Consider the following 17,180-nt stretch of genomic DNA (forward strand, 5'->3'; position numbering starts at 1 on the left):
GCTCGGGAACGACGAACAACCTGCGTCCTCAACAATCAACGATTTTTTGAAAATGAAAGACGTGTCAAAGATCAACAATAAGGTGAGTATTTTTGATCATTAACGGTTGTTCATTGCTGTCACATGCAACAACGTCGCTAACAATGCCGGATGTGCGTCACGGAATCCGTGACCCCGGTGATATATCGTTAGATACATCGTTATTAGATACATCGTTGCGTGTAACGGGGCCTTTAGCTAATTCTGTATTTCTATATTTAGTATACAATTGAAGTATATTGACAGTGCATAACTTGAATGGGAAATGTACACAGCATTCAATATTTGAAAAGCACCAATAGAGAATTTTGGACCATCTTCTGAGAATTTATAGATGAAAAGCAAGGTTAAGTGTTGTATCGTGGGATATTTCTTGATCATAGTGCAACAGGTCATGTATATTTGTTGGCCAGTACTTGAAAATTGGAAATATGCCTAGATATGTAATGTCCCTTTCGGATTTGTACAGTTTAATTAGATTTTTGTTTTTAGGTCTCTTAATATTTCGTTATCTTCGATTTAAATTGCGTGTGTTTTTTTTTAAGTGCTACTCCAGTATTTTTGTTTATTGCACCGATGGAGTGGTGCTTTAAATGTAAAATCCCTGCCCCCATTCTTATACTTACCTGCCATGATCTTCATCTTTTTCCAGCTTCTGGTCTCCTGTGATTTGTGACCTATCGGCAGCTAAAGTCTTTCATAGAACGTGTAGACAGTTACAACTCAATACATCTCTACAAGAGCCTCATTGTCGCCTTGTTCTGGCTCTCATAGACATGCATTGAGACCCTGTGATGTAACTTGCGGCCAGTCAGAAGTTATAATCACGAGATGGCGCCACAGGACTAAAGCGGTATCAAAAAACGATGAAGCATCCGGAAATTGACCATATGACAGTGGTTAGGGGGTTTACATTTACAGCGCCACTCCAGTTTTGAAAAAATAATATGCTGAAGTGGTGCTTTAAATACATAATCCCATCTAGAGTATGTTGGTACTGAAATGTAATGATGATATGTAATGAAATTCAAAACTTATACCCTCCACTTTCTCAAAGTTATGCTTTGTACATTTATGTTCAAACATGTAGGACATGTAAATTATATTTCTAAATTTGGAAACAAAGAAAACCTGAGCTCAAATTTAGTGATACCTGTTGTACTAGTATAATGATCAGTTTGAGCATTTGAGCAATTTACTATACTATATTTGTAAACACACTCAGATCCTACATGAGTCAGTGTTGCTGGTTTCAATGTTGTGCTTTTTTGGAACCATTTTGTTATTCAAGATATATGTGGCACTCTGTTTTTTGCCATGACAAAGATTACTCATTCATACAGTCTTTTTGCACCTACTAGTTCTGTCTTGATGGGACACCTGATTACAATTTATTGTGAAGTTCACATAAGAAGAATTGCAGCATATTTTACCTAATACCATTTAATATAATCAAGTTCTCCCACTATATCTCATGTAGAAGTAAACAGCCTGCAGTATTCTATATAAAACAGTTCTGTGCATAAAGTGTTGTACAAGAATACAGATGAAAAAAAAAGTTTATATAGATTATAAAATATAGTAATGATGAGCGAATATATTCAGCACTATTTGTTACTCGAACAAATATTACTCTACTGTGAGAAGCAGTGACATCAGTCAGGTCACCAGAGGTCACTACCGGGTTCCCACGTTACCAAGTGTGACCACTGGTGAACCTGCTGCCGATTTGCTGGACTGTCGGATTGCAGGGCTCTCCACTGAAAGTTGAAACCCCTTCTCTTAGTGATAGTGTTGCACACTGCTGAATTTCCGTGTGGCCGTGTACCGGAATCCAACAATCCAACAATATGGCAGCAGGTTAAACTTTCACTGGGAGCATGATTAGGTCACCTGAGGTCAGGTTACCTGCGTTCAAAGCTGGAGGACCATGGGAACCTCAAGCTGTGACCGCAAATAACCTGAGTGACATCACCGCTCATCGCGCAGCTCAGTCTCTGCCTGAAGCTCTTCCCGCTCGCTGTTACTTTAGATGTAGTAGAGCTGGAATTGTCATGGGACCTCGTATGGATTTTGTCATAACTCGGTGTTTGGGGTTAATAAAGGGAAAAAAGAGAGTTTGTTTTTTTATTTCAAATAAAGGTTTCTTCGGTGTTTGTGTTTAGTTTCTTCACTTACAGATTAGTAATTGGGGAATCTCATAGATGCCTCCCATTACTAATCTAGAGCTTAGTGGTAGCTGTGGGCTGCCATTAACCCCTTATATTACCCTGATGGCCACCGCATCAAGGTAATCGTTAATTAGACAGGTAAACTTCCAGAATTGTCACATCTAATGAATGCAACAATCCTGGGCAGCTGAAGACTGCTATTTTTAGGCTGGAGGGCCTAATAATCTAGGAATACCAGCCCCCAGCTGTGGGACTTTATCATGGCTGGCTATCAAAATTGGAGGGACTGAATGCGATTTTTTAAAATGTATTTAAATAATTTTTAAAAAAAGCCACATGCGGTTCCTCTTATTTTCATGCACAGCCAAGATAAGCGCATGACTGGGGGCTGTAACCTGAAGCCGTATGCTTTATCAGTATCATAATATGGAGGCACTCTACGCAACTTTTTTTATTGTTTATTTAATTAATGCACCATGATATGGACACGCAGGCAGGATCTGTGATCGCAAGCAGTCAGACACGCTGTTACACAGGGTGGGGGCATGTCTGACTGCAACCAAGCACAGACGCGGAGACTGCTGGTGGGCAGGGAAAGCAGTGAATATGGAGGAGCGATAATGAGCGGCCCCGAAAGTAGACTAAGCAGTCCGGAAGCAACTACAGCCGCGCCAGAGACTCGGTAAGTACACTTGCTTCATTCTTATTTTATCTATTATTCCTTTTTTTATCTCCTGAGTTGTCAGATCTGGTTCACTACCTGAAATTCTCAGAGAACTCCATGGCGGGGCCTGACAGTCAGGAATTATTGAAACTGCGTGGATCTGGACATTTACAGTCTAGGTACACCCATCACTATTTACAACATATTGTTATTCATCTTAGCAATAACTTTAGGATGATTTTTTTTATGTGTTTATTTGTGCAAATATTGGAAATTTGTCAAAAAATTTGAAAATTTAGCAATTTTTAAAACTTTTCATTTTTTTGCCCTTAATCTAGAGAGTTATGTCATACAAAATAGTTAATAAATAACATTTTCCACATGTCTACTTTACATCAGCACAATTTTGGAAATACATTTTATTTTAGCACGTTAGAAATATTCAAAGATTATCAGCAGTTTCTCATTATATTAACAAAATTTACAAAACCAATTTTTTAGAGACCACATCACATTTGAAGAAACTTTGCAGAGCCTTTGTAACAGAAAATACAAAAAATGACATCATTTTAAAAATGTCATCCCTCAAAGTGCTCAAAAACCCATCCAAGAAGTTCATTAACCTTTCAGGTGCATTACATGAACTAAACCAATGTAGAAGGAAAACATGAAAATTTTATCTTTTCCCACAACAATGTTACTTTAGTCCCAAATTTTGCATTTTCACAAGGGTAATGCCTGCTTTACACGCTTCAATAAATCTTTCAATCCGTCGTCGGGGTCAAGTTGTAAGTGACGCATATCCTGCATCGTTCGTGACATATTTGCGCGTGACACCTACGTGCGATCAGGATTGAACGAAAATACGGTGATCGCATACACGTCGTTTATTCCTCATACATTGGACATTTTGTTGTATGAACCTAGTCAATTGAAACGTGTGACATCCCTCTTACGATTTTGGTGTCTGAGGCTATGTGCGCAGGTGTGCGCTCTGCACCGCAGCTTAAAAAAGGTCCGCTTCAGAGCGCAGCTGAAAAGCTGCATTCTGAAGCGCCTCACAATGTCTGTCATGCACTAATCTCTGTCAGTCGGTCACTATCTCTGTCCCTCTCTCTCTGTCCTTGTCAGTCTATCCCTCTTACCCCCTCTCTCATACTCACCGATCCCCGATCCCTGGCACGGCGCTGCACGGCATTCACACTGCTCCGGCTTTTACTGTTTTGAAAAAGCCGGCCGCCCATTAAACAATCTCGTATTCCCTGCTTTCCCCGCCCACCGTCGCCTATGATTGGTTACAGTGAGACACGCCCCCACGCTGAGTGACAGGTGTCACACTGCACCCAATCACAGCAGCCGGTGGGCGTGTCTATACTGTGCAGTGACATAAATAATTAAATAATTAAAAAAAACGGCGTGCGGTCCCCCCAATTTTAATACCAGCCAGATAAAGCCATACGGCTGAAGGCTGGTATTCTCAGGATGGGGAGCCCCACGTTATGGGGAGCCCCCCAGCCTAACAATATCAGCCAGCAGCCGCCCAGAATTGCCGCATACATTATATGCGACAGTTCTGGGACTGTACCCGGCTCTTCCCGATTTGCCCTGGTGCGTTGGCAAATCGGGGTAATAAGGAGTTATTGGCAGCCCATTGACCAAACAATTTGTTGCACAATTTCTCCTGAGTATGTGGATACCACATGTGTGGTACAAAACCACTGCTTTGGCGCACGGCACTACTTGGAAGAGAAGGCGTGCCATTTGACTTTTCAAACTCAAAATTGTCTGGAATCACTGTCATGTTTGGAGAGCCCCGGATGTGCCTAAACAGTTGAAACCCCCAACAAGTGACCACATTTTGGAAACTAGACCCCCTCGATGAATGTATCTAAATGTGTGATGTGTGATGAGCATCTTGATCTCCCAGGTGTGTCACAGAGTTTTAGAAAGTTGAGAAGTGAGAATATAAATTCACATTTTTCCCACAAAAATGGTCTTTTGGCTCCAATTTTTTTATTTTAATAAGGGTAACTGAAAAAAATTGTACCATACAATTTGTTGTACAATTTCAATTGAGTATACTGATACCTCATATGTGGTGGAAAACATCTGGGTGCACGGCAAGGCACTGTGTTGCATTTGAACAGCCTCTGATGTATCTAAACAGTGGAAACCCCTACAAGTGACCTCATTTTGTAATCTAGACCCCATTCAGGGAACTTATCTAGATGTGTAATGAGCACTTTCAACTCCCAGGTGTGTGTCACTCCTGGTTGTCTTTTCATGTCAAGGTGGTGGATCGAGTGGTGATGTGGCTGAATGGGGCATGATCGACAGGCTTTTGTGATGCGGGTTAAAAATAATATTTAAAAAGGAGAAATAAAGAGTTTGTGACGCCAGTTGGGATGTTTGGCTTTGGCATGGCCGGGCACTGCTGGAGGTCCTCAGGAGTTAGGTGATCATGCACAGTGACAGAGGGTTGTCCCCTCGCTCCCCCAACTTGGCTGAAACCTGAGGATTTTGAGGTTGTGATGGTGCAGCATAGAATAATTCAGTCAGAGACAGGACTGGGAGCTTTTACATTTTACTGGAGCTCTGCAGAACATTCCAGAACATTTCTTACAGCATTAACAATGATGGTGTTTTTTCCTGCCCTAATGAGAGTTTGGCTTCTCTGCTGTGTGGTGGTAGTGTATTCTTCCTGCTACTACTTCTCTACCTGGGAATAGGTGTCTTGAAGTCCTGGGATTTCCAAGACAAGATCCCTTCCAGCGAGCAGGTAACTTGAATCCTGAAGGAAAACTTACTGTTTCTTCTAGACGTTTCCAGACTCAATCACATCGCTAAGCTCCCAAGCAATGCACTGCTCCTTATAGAAAGGCTAATAGCAGTCTCTCAGTTTGCCACTGACCTTGAACGTCCTGGTGGCCTAGGAGCTGATACCCTGACAATTTGTTGTGGATGTTCAGTTCAGTGCGCCAATACCCCTTGTGTGGTGTAAAATGATCATTTGGGCACACAGCAGGGCTTTTGAAAAATTGGAAGAGCAGAGCTTTTTTTTTTGAAAAATTGGCTACAATCATTAGCAGACGCCATGTCACGTTTGGAGAGCCCCTGATATGCCTAAACATTAAAACTCCCCCGGAAGTGACCCCATTTTATAAACTAGACCCCTCAAGGAACTTCTGCAGATGTGTGGTGATCACCTTGAACCCCCATGTACTTCACAGAATTTTAGAACGTTGAGCTGTGAAAATAAAAAATTATATTTTTCCCACAAAAATGTTCTTTTAGCTCTAGATTTTTTATTTTCACAAGGGTAACCTAAAAAATTGCACCATACAATTTGTTGAGCAATTTCTCCTGTGTTCACTGATACCTCACATGTGGTGGAAAGCGACTGATTGGGCACACGGCAGCGCTCGTTAGAGATGTGGCGCAATTTTACTTTTCAAACGCAGAATTGGCTAGAATCATTAGCGAACGCCATATCGCATTTGGAGAGCCCCTGATATGTCTAAACAGTGGAAACCCCCACAAGTGACCCCACTTTATAAACTAGACCTTTATAAAGAACTTATCTAGATGTGTGATGAGCACATTGAACCCCCAGATGCATCAGAGTTTTGGAACATTGAGCTGTTAAAATAAGAAATCACATTTTTCCCATGTTCATGTTCCTAAATGTTCATTTAGCTCCAATTTTTTATTTTCACAAAAGTAGCCAAAAATTCTGCAATGTACAATTTGTTGTGCAATTTCTTTTGAATACGCTGATACCACTTATGTGCTGTAAAATAACCATTTGGGCACATGACAAGTCTCGGAAAACAAGGTGTCCCATTTGACTTTTCAAACACAAAATTTGCTGGAATCGTTAGCAGACACCATGTTGCATTTGAAGAACCCCTGATATGCCTAAACAGGGACAACCCACCAAAAGCAACCCCATTTTTTTTAAATCTACATCCCACAAGGAACTTACCTAGATGTGTGGGGAGCACCTTGAACCCCCATGTGCGTCACAGAATTTTAGAATGTAAAGTTGTAAAAATAAAAAAAATGTAATTTTTCCCATAAAAATATTCATTTAGCTCTGAATTGTAAAGCACTCTGGAATGTGTTGGCACTGTATCAAAATAAAAATTATTATTAAAAAGTTATTTTCACAAGAGTAACAAAACTTTGCACTGTACAATTTGCTGTGCAATTTCTTCTGAGTATGCTGAAACCTCATATGTGGTGAAAAACAACTGTTTGGGTGCACAGCAGGGTTTGGAAAAAAAGGTCACTATTTGACTTTTCAAATGCAAAACTGTCTGGAATCGTTAGTGGATGCCATGTCACATTTTGAGAGCCCCTGTTGTGCCTAAACAGTAGAAACCTCTTACAAGTGACCTAATTTTGTAAACTAGACCTATCAAGAAAGTTATCTAGTTATGTGATGAGTACCATAAAACCCCTAAGTGCTTCACAGAATTTTACAATATTGAACCATGAAAATGAAAGAAATTGTTTTTCCCCACAGAAATGTTGCTTGAGCCCCTTTCATTTTCACAAGGGTAACAAGAGAAAATGGACCCCAAAACTGCAATTTTTCCTGAGTACACCAATACCCTATATGTAATGGGAAAGTACTGTTTGAACATACTGCCGAACTCCAAAATATTGCCACATTACTGTTAAGATGAGGCTCAACAACCAGGTATTGTTTGTTTTAGGATTCTAGTATTTATCTGCGGACACTTCCTTGCTTATATACTAAGGGGTGCTTCACACACAGCGAGCTCGCTGCCGAGATCGCTGCTGAGTCACATTTTTTGTGACGCACCAGTGACCTCATTAGCGATCTCGCTGTGTGTGACACTGAGCAGCGATCTGGCCCCTGCTGCGAGATCGCTGCTCATTACACACAGCCCTGGTTCGTTTTCTTCAAAGGCGCTCTCCCGCTGTGACACACAGATCACTGTGTGTGACAGCGAGAGAGCGACAAATGAAGCGAGCAGGGAGCAGGAGCCGGCATCTGGCAGCTGAGGTAAGCTGTAACTAAGATAAACATCGGGTAACCAAGGTGGTTACCCGATATTTACCTTAGTTACCAGCCTCCGCAGCTCTCACGCTGCCTGTGCTGCCGGCTCCGGCTCTCTGCACATGTAGCTGCATTACACATCGGGTTAATTAACCCGATGTGTACTGTAGCTAGGAGAGCAAGGAGCCAGCGCTAAGCAGTGTGCGCGGCTTCCTGCTCTCTGCACATGTAGCTGCATTACACATCGGGTTAATTAACCCGATGTGTACTGTAGCTAGAAGAGCAAAGCTAAGCGGTGTGCGCTGGTAACTAATGTAAACATCGGGTAACCATACCCGATGTTTACCTTAGTTACCAGTGTCCGCAGCTTCCAGACGCCGGCTCCGTGCAAGTGCAGCGTCGCTTGCACATCGCTGCTGGCTGGGGGCTGGTCACTGGTGAGATCTGCCTGTTTGACAGCTCACCAGCGACCATGTAGCGATGCAGCAGCGATCCTGACCAGGTCAGATCGCTGGTCGGATCGCTGCTGCATCGCTAAAGTGTGAAGGTACCCTTACTGTATAGTCTATTATCAGCACCCTGATACCTAATTGGGGATAGTACATGATTATTATTATATCCATCCCCCTATTTTATCCATTCTTTTTCTCTTGTCAATCATGTTTTTAACCTTTGTTTTTTTATCAGCCTTATATGTTTTGTATCAGTAAAAGCCATGTTTAAATATAAATAGCTGGGTGTGCACATTTTTTACTATGCAGCTTCTTTCCCCTCATGTTACAATTCATTTTTTGCACAGCTTTTCTTAGCAACCCTCACTTTATTTATATTTATTACCCTGTCACGCCCACATATTCTATCCTAACAAAGTTTTGCAAGGAGCAGTGTGTGGGGAAATATTGTACAAAGGAGCACTGTGGGGGAAATATTGTACAAAGGGGCAGTGTGTGGAGGGATATTATATAGAGGGTTAGTGTGTGTATGTGGGGATATTATACAGAGGGGCAGTGTGTTGGACAATATTATACAGAGGGGCAGTGTGTGGGGGGATATTATACAGAGGAGCAGTGTGTTGGGGGATATTATACAGAGGAGCAGTGTGTGTGGGGACTAATACAGTACACAGAGTGGCAGTGTGTGTGTGAGGGATATTATACAGAGAAGCAGTGTGCGTGGGAGAGATACTATACAGAGGGGCAGTGTGTATGGGGGATATTATACATAGAGGCAGTGTGTGGGGGGATATTATACAGAGAGGCAGTGTGTGTGGGAGGATATACTGTATATATAGGGGCATTGTGAGAGAGAGGCAGTGTAGAGGCTGTACTATGGAGAGCAGCAGTGTACTGGATGTATTATTAATTTTCTGAGGGAAATACTTCACTTTCTGGTAAAACTTCAAGGGTGCTAAAACTTTTGGCCATTACTGTATGTGCGGATATATATACTGTATATATATATATATATATATATATATATATATATATATATACATATACTGTATTTATATATAGTACATATATTTTATATATACACAGGAAGAAGCCTCTATAATAAATACGTTGCATAAATAATATTTTCAGCCAGCAGATGGTGTTTGATGAGAATTGTTAATATGTGATTGACTAGGATGTAGTGCAGAAGTGAAGTTTTTCCTAGAATGGAGGTGAGACTGTGAAAGGTTTCAGGAGTGAAGGTGGAGCTGGAGTGGAGCCTGGGTCACGTCTCGGGGGGGGGGGGACAAAAATGTTGCCAGTATGGGGCCCTGAAATCCCTGGGGGCAGACCTGTGTGCAAAGATTGGTTCTGTTCCTTTATCTATGTAGTAAGCTTGGTTATGGTATCATATCAAATAGGAAGATAGGTTTTGGTACCGTATTATTGAAGTACTGTGTAGTAAGTGTCAGATCTTTGATGAAGCTGTTTCTATGCAAAGTCTAATATTTCGGGACCAGTCCATGGTGAATTTGGTGTAATAGACTACTAGATTTATATTTAGGTTGCTGATGTTTGCACATATGAGAGATATTTGGTTTTAGGGTTATTATGATTTTATATTACTGAACTATGCTTCTCCACCTTCAGACAATGCAAGAAATATAGTATTACTAATTCTTGGTTCCTATAAGCTGTTCCTATTAGCTTGATAATGTATCTTGGACTGCATATGCTTGTGTTTGATTGCATAAGGAAAATAGCCACTGATTTTTTTTCAGCCAGAGATAAGCAGGCTAAAGATGAACCGCCCCAACTCATGCGCCGCTACTTTGTTATTGCCCCAACCTAAAATTTGCCAGCCAGTCCCTGGTCCTGAGTGGAAGATTTTCCACTAATACACTGATTAACTCTACATAGTTACTTAGGTTGAAAAAAGACCTAGGTCCATCTAGTTCAACCTTCCTCCACCAGTTCTATATTTAGTCACTAAGTCATTTATAACCAACAATGTTGTGTGTACTGAGGAAATCATCCAGCCCTTTTTTAAAAGCTGTTATAGTATCTGCCATTACTACCTCTTGTGGTAGGGCATTCCACAGTCTGACTGCTCTAACTGTAAAGAACCCTTTCCTATTTAGCTGTTGGAATCGCTTTTCTTCCACTCGCAGTGAGTGCCCCCTGGTCCTTAGTACTGTCTTCGGAAGAAATAAGTCATGTGCCAGTCCTTTATATTGACCACACATGTATTTATACATATAAATGAGATCTCCTCTGAGACGTCTTTTTTCTAAGCTAAACATATCTAACTTTTTCAACCTGTCATCATATGGGAGGCCTTCCATTCCTTGTAATAGTCTAGTTGCCCGCCTTTGAACTGACTCTAACTTCTGAATGTCTTTTTTAAAATGTGGAGCCCAAAACTGGATCCCGTATTCCAGATGTGGCCTTACAAGTGATTTATAGAGGGGTAACAATACGTTGGGATCACGGGATCTAATCTCTCTTTTTATACACCCTAAAATCTTGTTTGCTTTAGCAGCTGCTGCTTGACATTGAGTGCTGCTGCTCAGCTTATTTGTAATGAGAATACCCAAGTCCTTCTCCTGTTCTGTAGTCCCGAGTTTACTTCCATTTAATGTATACGCAGCTATAGGATTACTCCGTCCTAGGTGCATTACTTTACATTTATCAACATTAAATCTCATTTGCCAAGTATCTGCCCATTCTGACATCTTATCCTGATTTTTTTGTAATATTATACTATCCAGGTCAGTTTTTAATATCCTACATAGTTTGGTGTCATCGGCAAAGACTGACACTGTACTATCAATCCCATCCACAAGGTCATTAATAAAGAGATTAAAAAGAATCGGTCCAAGCACAGATCCCTGCGGCACCCCACTGCTGACTATAGCCCATTTAGAGAATGTACCATTTATGACTACTCTTTGTTTCCTATCTTTTAGCCAATTCCTTACCCAGTTGCATATTGTGTCCCCTAGTCCTTGCTTCTGGAGCTTTAGTATAAGGCTATTATGTGGTACAGTATCAAATGCCTTTGCAAAGTCCAAATAAATCACATCAGCTGCATTTTCAATATCCAGGTTTGAACTTACCCCCTCATAGAACCCCAACAGGTTGGTTAGACACGACTTTCTTTCATGAATCCATGCTGTTTGTCAGTTATCATATTATTTTCTGCAATATATTTTTGCATGTCATCCCTTAAAATGCCCTCAAAAACTTTGCATACTACTGATGTCAGGCTTACTGGACGGTAGTTGCCTGGATCTACCCTCTTACCTTTCTTAAATATCGGTACCACATCAGCAATCCTCCAATCCTGAGGCACCAACCCTGTTACAAGTGAGTCTAAAAAGATGAGATACAGCGGTCTGTCGATTACGGAGCTCAATTCCCTCAATATTCGTGGATGAATGCCATCTGGCCCTGGGGATTTGTCAATGTTTAATTTACTCAGACGTAGGCATACTTCATCTTGTGTTAAATTAATTATATCGGGTGGTGAACTTTGATTTTTCACTTGTTGAATGATCCCTGGTACAGTCAGTTCCTTGGTGAATACAGATGAGAAATGCCTATTTAATATCTCAGTCTTTTGTTTGTCCTCTATAACTAACTTGTTTTTATATTTTAAGGGGCCGATACTATCCTTTGTTTTCCTTTTGGCATTAATGTATTTATAAAAGATTTTGGGATTTATTTTAATGTCATTGGTGATTTTTGTTTCAGTAGCTAATTTTGCTTGTTTGATTTCTTTTTTACATTTCCTATTGATATCTTTATACTTCTGAAAACTCTAATAGAGCATATGCAAAAGGATTGTCTATAAATGACAACTCGTCTAAGTAAAATATATTTTTTTTTACCTTTGACTCATTATAAAATCATGCTGTGTAAGGGATAATGTACTGTCGGAGTATCATACCACAGTATGAAAAGGGGAATGTACTATAGGGCCTTCATACCATGTAGGTGGGGTAGGGAAGCATTCGGTTTGGGAGGAGGCCACTGTGCAGGCCATGAAAGCTGTACTGTGCTGTGTGGAAACACTGAAGGGCATCAACGTGAGCAATGTGCCTGTGTGGGTACATATAAAGAACTTGGCAAGGTTAGGGCAGTGTCTAAACATAAATTAGATTCAGAACTATATGTCCCTCTTTCATGTCTGTCAAAGTTGAGAGATATGTACTCAAAATAAGACATTACATAATGTCAGATATTACATAATGTATTTTGTATCGTGCTGAGATTCATGGGAAGAATATGATGTAACAATAATATAAAACATAATATAAAGCCTACACATGATACAGTAATTATCATATGTAACGATAATTATCCTTTCAACTGGCAATACTACTTTTATAGGCAATAATTAATAACGATTAATATCCTTATAAAATATAACTTATTGCGTATTGAACCCTACTATAAAAACAAAGTTTCTTCGAGAACATAACAACTATTACGATAATCATAATAAACATTTGTTGAAACATTAGCATTAAAAAGGTTAAAAAAAGAGTTGGGTTGTCTTTTGGAGGCATGACAGCATCCATAAAAAGGTTTGATTCCCTGTTGTTCTTCCAATACCTGACAAAGGTATTTGTTGGGGTTGAGGTCCAGGCCCTGGGCTGGCCATTTAGTGATCTCTACACTATCTAAACAACTAATTCCTTAATGGATCTTGCTTTGTGAATGGGGGTACATATACAGTATGTTAGAACAAATTAGGGGCCTTACCTAAACAGTTGCCACAAAGAATGAAGCTTATAATTGTCCCATATGTCCTTATATAATTTTATACTGTATTATTACCCTACACTGGAAATAAGGGGCTAAATCCAAGTACTGAAAATTAGGTGTCTACCACTATAACTTATACTCTAAATGTTACAAAAAGCACAATAGAGTGAGGTTTAGAGGGCTGTGTTCTCTTGTTTTCTATTACTCCTAGATTCAAACATCAGACTATTCGATAGTAAAATGTGCATCATCATTTAGAGAATGTTTCCACTGCTCCAGAGTCTTGTTCTCTTGTTTTACTCAACTTCAGTCCATACTTGGCATTGTGCATAGTGACCATATGGGCAGCCGCTCAGCCACAAAAACCCATTTCACGAAATATATCATGTGTATGTCATTGAAAAAGGTTTACTGGTTTTATCCAAAAATATACTTTGAGTTTCAATTCCTTAACATTTTCAAGATATGCATCATTTAGAGACCAGGTAGATGATGTGTCTGGATTTTTACCTAACAAGAGGATACGATTATATATAACAGTTTGATTTTGTTCAGAAGTGAGGAAATAAAATATAATGTATATTAGAAAGTTGTAGATCATGTTCCTTGATACATAGATCAACACATCATATGTTCTTAATAAAGATGTATATTACTTAGATGAAATATACAGTACAATTAGCTGTAGCCTTATCAGCTAAAAATCATTTTCATGTTAGTGCACTGGTACCTATTTTGTGCTTACGCTGCAGAAACAAAAATCCTAGGAGGAAAACACCATATGTCTCCCTGCAAAAGGAAGTCAGATAGAAGCAGTAACTTAAATTTTTGTTATATTAATTGTATGTGAAATCTTTGTCAGAAAAGACTCTAGTATTAGGTGATATTCCTATATTTATTGCAATGTCTCAGGATGCACAATTAATACACAAATATATTTTATGTATTAATTGTGCATCCTGAGTTTTCACATCCGGATTGTGCATGCTATATTTTCCTTTGAAGGAAACCCTTAGAGAGAGTGTTATATTGCTGAATCTGAAGGGCCAGCTGTCAGATTGGTGTTACTGTTTCATTGAAGAAGTGTTATCACCATGTGCACAATTCCAAGAAGTCACACACATGGGAATACTAGTAGATAACCAGGTCTGGGATGGTGACTGTAATAGAAAATGTATCACCTCCTGGCTTGGTACTACCTACATCATGCTGTATAATCCCTATACAGAGCTTTGATGTGAGTTGTAAATGCAGCAGGAGTGGATGCTTACAGGTTGATGAAGCAAGAGCAGCTGAGCCAAGTGCGCAGGTTAGTGTAGCAGGAGCCGCTGCAGGGCATGGTGGAGTGAGTTTAGACAAGGCATTTTATTTTTTGTCCTCCTGCCATTTGGTACCACCAAATTAACAATATACATTCCTGTAGATGCGGGCGCTAACTACGACTAGCAGGAATCCCTTGCGCTACACTGGTGAGTGGGTGATGCATTACAACAGTACTACAGTATAAACAATTAGGTGTCAAATCCCCTTCTATTGGTCCACATACTTAAATGCCTTAGCATCTCATATGGTCATTCAACCACATGGGGGCAGTATGTTGGTTACAGACCGTTAGTACATGTTGAGGCACAAAAATTATATATACAGTATATATATATATCAGAATATGTAAGCCAACGTCCAGCTCCAGCAATGAAGCTCACGGGTCTCTTCCCACCTGGTAGTTAAGTTCCTGCACGGACTGGGATAGGAGTCAATCCATTAGTATGAGGAAAAAACGAGGAAATCCAGCAAGGACTCAGCAAACCAGGATTGGAGTAAAACTTTCACTTCTTTATTGATCTTCAAAAAATAAAAAAAAGACCCACAAGGATCAGGAACCAATGTGAATGACAGAGAAATAGCGCGAATGTGACTACGTGTTTCAGCGGCCTTGTCCGCCTTCTTCACGGTCCAAACGTGAAGATCAATAAAGAAATGAAAGTTTTACTCCAATCCTGGTTTGCTGAGTCCTTGCTGGATTTCCTTGTTTTTTCCTCATATATATATACATGTATATATATATACATATACATATATATATATATTTCAGTACCTTGAAAAAGCATTTACGCCCTATTAACATTTCCACCCCTTTTTTTCACATTACACCCATAAACTTAAATGTGTTTTGCTGGGACTTTATGTGATGGTTTTAAAAATTTAAATCTGAAAATTGTGACTTGCATCTGTATTCAGCCCCTTAAGTCTATACTTTGTAGGACCACCTTTCGCTGCAATTACTGCTGCAAATCTTTTGGGTTATGTCTCTACCAGCTTTGTACATTTTGAGGTTGATATTTTTGCCCATTATTTTTTGTAGAATAGCTCCAGCTCAGTGAGATTGGATGGAGACGTCTGACACAGATTCTCAATGGAATTTAGGTCTCGACTTTGGGCCATTCAAATACATGAATATGCTTTCAGATACATGATCTAAACCATTCCATTGTTAATCTAGCAATATGTTTAGGGTCCTTGTCTTGCTAGAAGGTGAACCTAAGCTCTCAAGTGTTTTGCAGCCTGTATCAGGTTTACCTGCAGGACTACCCTGTATTAGCTCCCACCATTTTCCCATCAACTGTGACCAGCTTCTCTCTCCCTGATGAAAAGCATCCAGACAGCATGATCCTGCCACCATCATGTTTGGCGGTGAGGAAGGTATTTTCAGGGTGATGTGCAGTGTTAGATTTCTGCCACACATAGCGGTTTGCATTCAACCCCAAAAGTTCTACTTTGGTCCCATCTGACTAGATCACTTTTTCCACATGCTAGCTGTGTCCCCTACATGGGTTTTTGCAAACTGCAAATGGGGCTTGTTATGGATTTCTTTTAAAAATGGCTTTTCTCTTGCCACTCTTTAATGAGTATAAGATAAATAGTTGTCCTGTAGTCAGAGTCTCCTATCTAAAGGTACCGTCACGCATAACGAGATCGCTAGTGAGATCGCAGCTGAGTCACGGTTTCTGTGACGCAGTAGTGATCCCAATAGTGATCTTGTTATGTGTGACACCTACCAGCGATCAGGCCCCTGCTGTGAGATCTCTAGTCGTTGCAGAATGGTCCAGGCCATTTTCTTCAAAGGCGATGTCCTGCTGGGCAGGACACATCGCTGTGTTTGACACTGTGTGACAGGGTCACAGTGACTGCTGAGATCATTATACAGGTCGCTACTGTGACCTGTATTGTTCTGCATCGCTGGTAAGATCTGACTGTGTGACATCTCACCTGCGACCTCCCAGCGACTTACCTGAGATCCCTATCAGGTCGCATCGTTTTCGGGATCGCTGGTAAGTCATAGTGTGTGACTGGGCCTTAAGTTGTGTATCTCTGCAGCTCCTCCAGAGTGAGCATGGGTCTCTTGGCTGCTTCTCTACTAAGTGCTCTATGGGATGTTAGTTTAGGTGAATGGCCATATCTTGGCACGTTTACAGTTGTGCCATACTACAATTTTAGATGATGAATTGAACAGCGCTTCATGAGATGTTCAGAGAATGGGCTATTTTATATGACCTAACCCTGTTTTAAACTTCTCCACAACATTAACCCTGACCTGTCTGATGTGGGCTTTGGTTTTCATGATGCTGATTGATCCCTAATGTTCTCAAAGAAACCTTTACAGAACAGGTGTACTTATGCTGAATATAAATTACCATATTGTTTGGAATATAAGACTCACACCCAGGTTTGGACCACAGAAAATATTAATATTGCGCATCTGTGTTTTTTTTCCTGATGAAGGAGCTGGGATTCCAAAACGCGTTAAAATAAAGATCACTCTTTAATGACATCTAGTGTTTCACAGCAGTGAGTTTTGTTTAACCCTTTCCTTACAAGTATTGTATCTGCTATCTACATGTGACAGTTATATTTTTTTCAGCCTGTGCACCAAAGATCCATTCTAACACTCATGTGAAAACACGCTTTACCTAACCTGCTCCAAGCTTAGGTCAATGCCTCCTGTTCAGCATTAATTGCACAGATTAAGAGAGAAAACTACAATATGTAGCAGCTTAGTTACCTCAGCGATA

At 40.2% G+C, this 17,180-nt stretch overlaps 1 protein-coding gene across 2 annotated transcripts in view; it reads left to right on the forward strand.

Annotated features, from left to right (window-relative positions):
* The window catches only part of SLC38A4 (solute carrier family 38 member 4), a 205,666-nt gene that overhangs the window by 67,498 nt on the left and 120,988 nt on the right, over positions 1–17,180 (forward strand). Inside the window, exon 1 of one of the 2 annotated variants that reach the window (XM_075344958.1) lies at positions 7,485–7,579. The exons of the other annotated variant lie outside the window; for it this stretch is intronic. The gene's annotated coding sequence lies outside the window, so the exon portion shown is untranslated. Of the gene's footprint in view, positions 1–7,484; positions 7,580–17,180 lie in introns of those variants that run through there. 2 annotated transcript variants of the gene reach the window in all.

Source organism: Anomaloglossus baeobatrachus, chromosome 4 (assembly GCF_048569485.1).
Source record: "Anomaloglossus baeobatrachus isolate aAnoBae1 chromosome 4, aAnoBae1.hap1, whole genome shotgun sequence".
Taxonomy (NCBI): Eukaryota; Metazoa; Chordata; class Amphibia; order Anura; family Aromobatidae; genus Anomaloglossus; species Anomaloglossus baeobatrachus.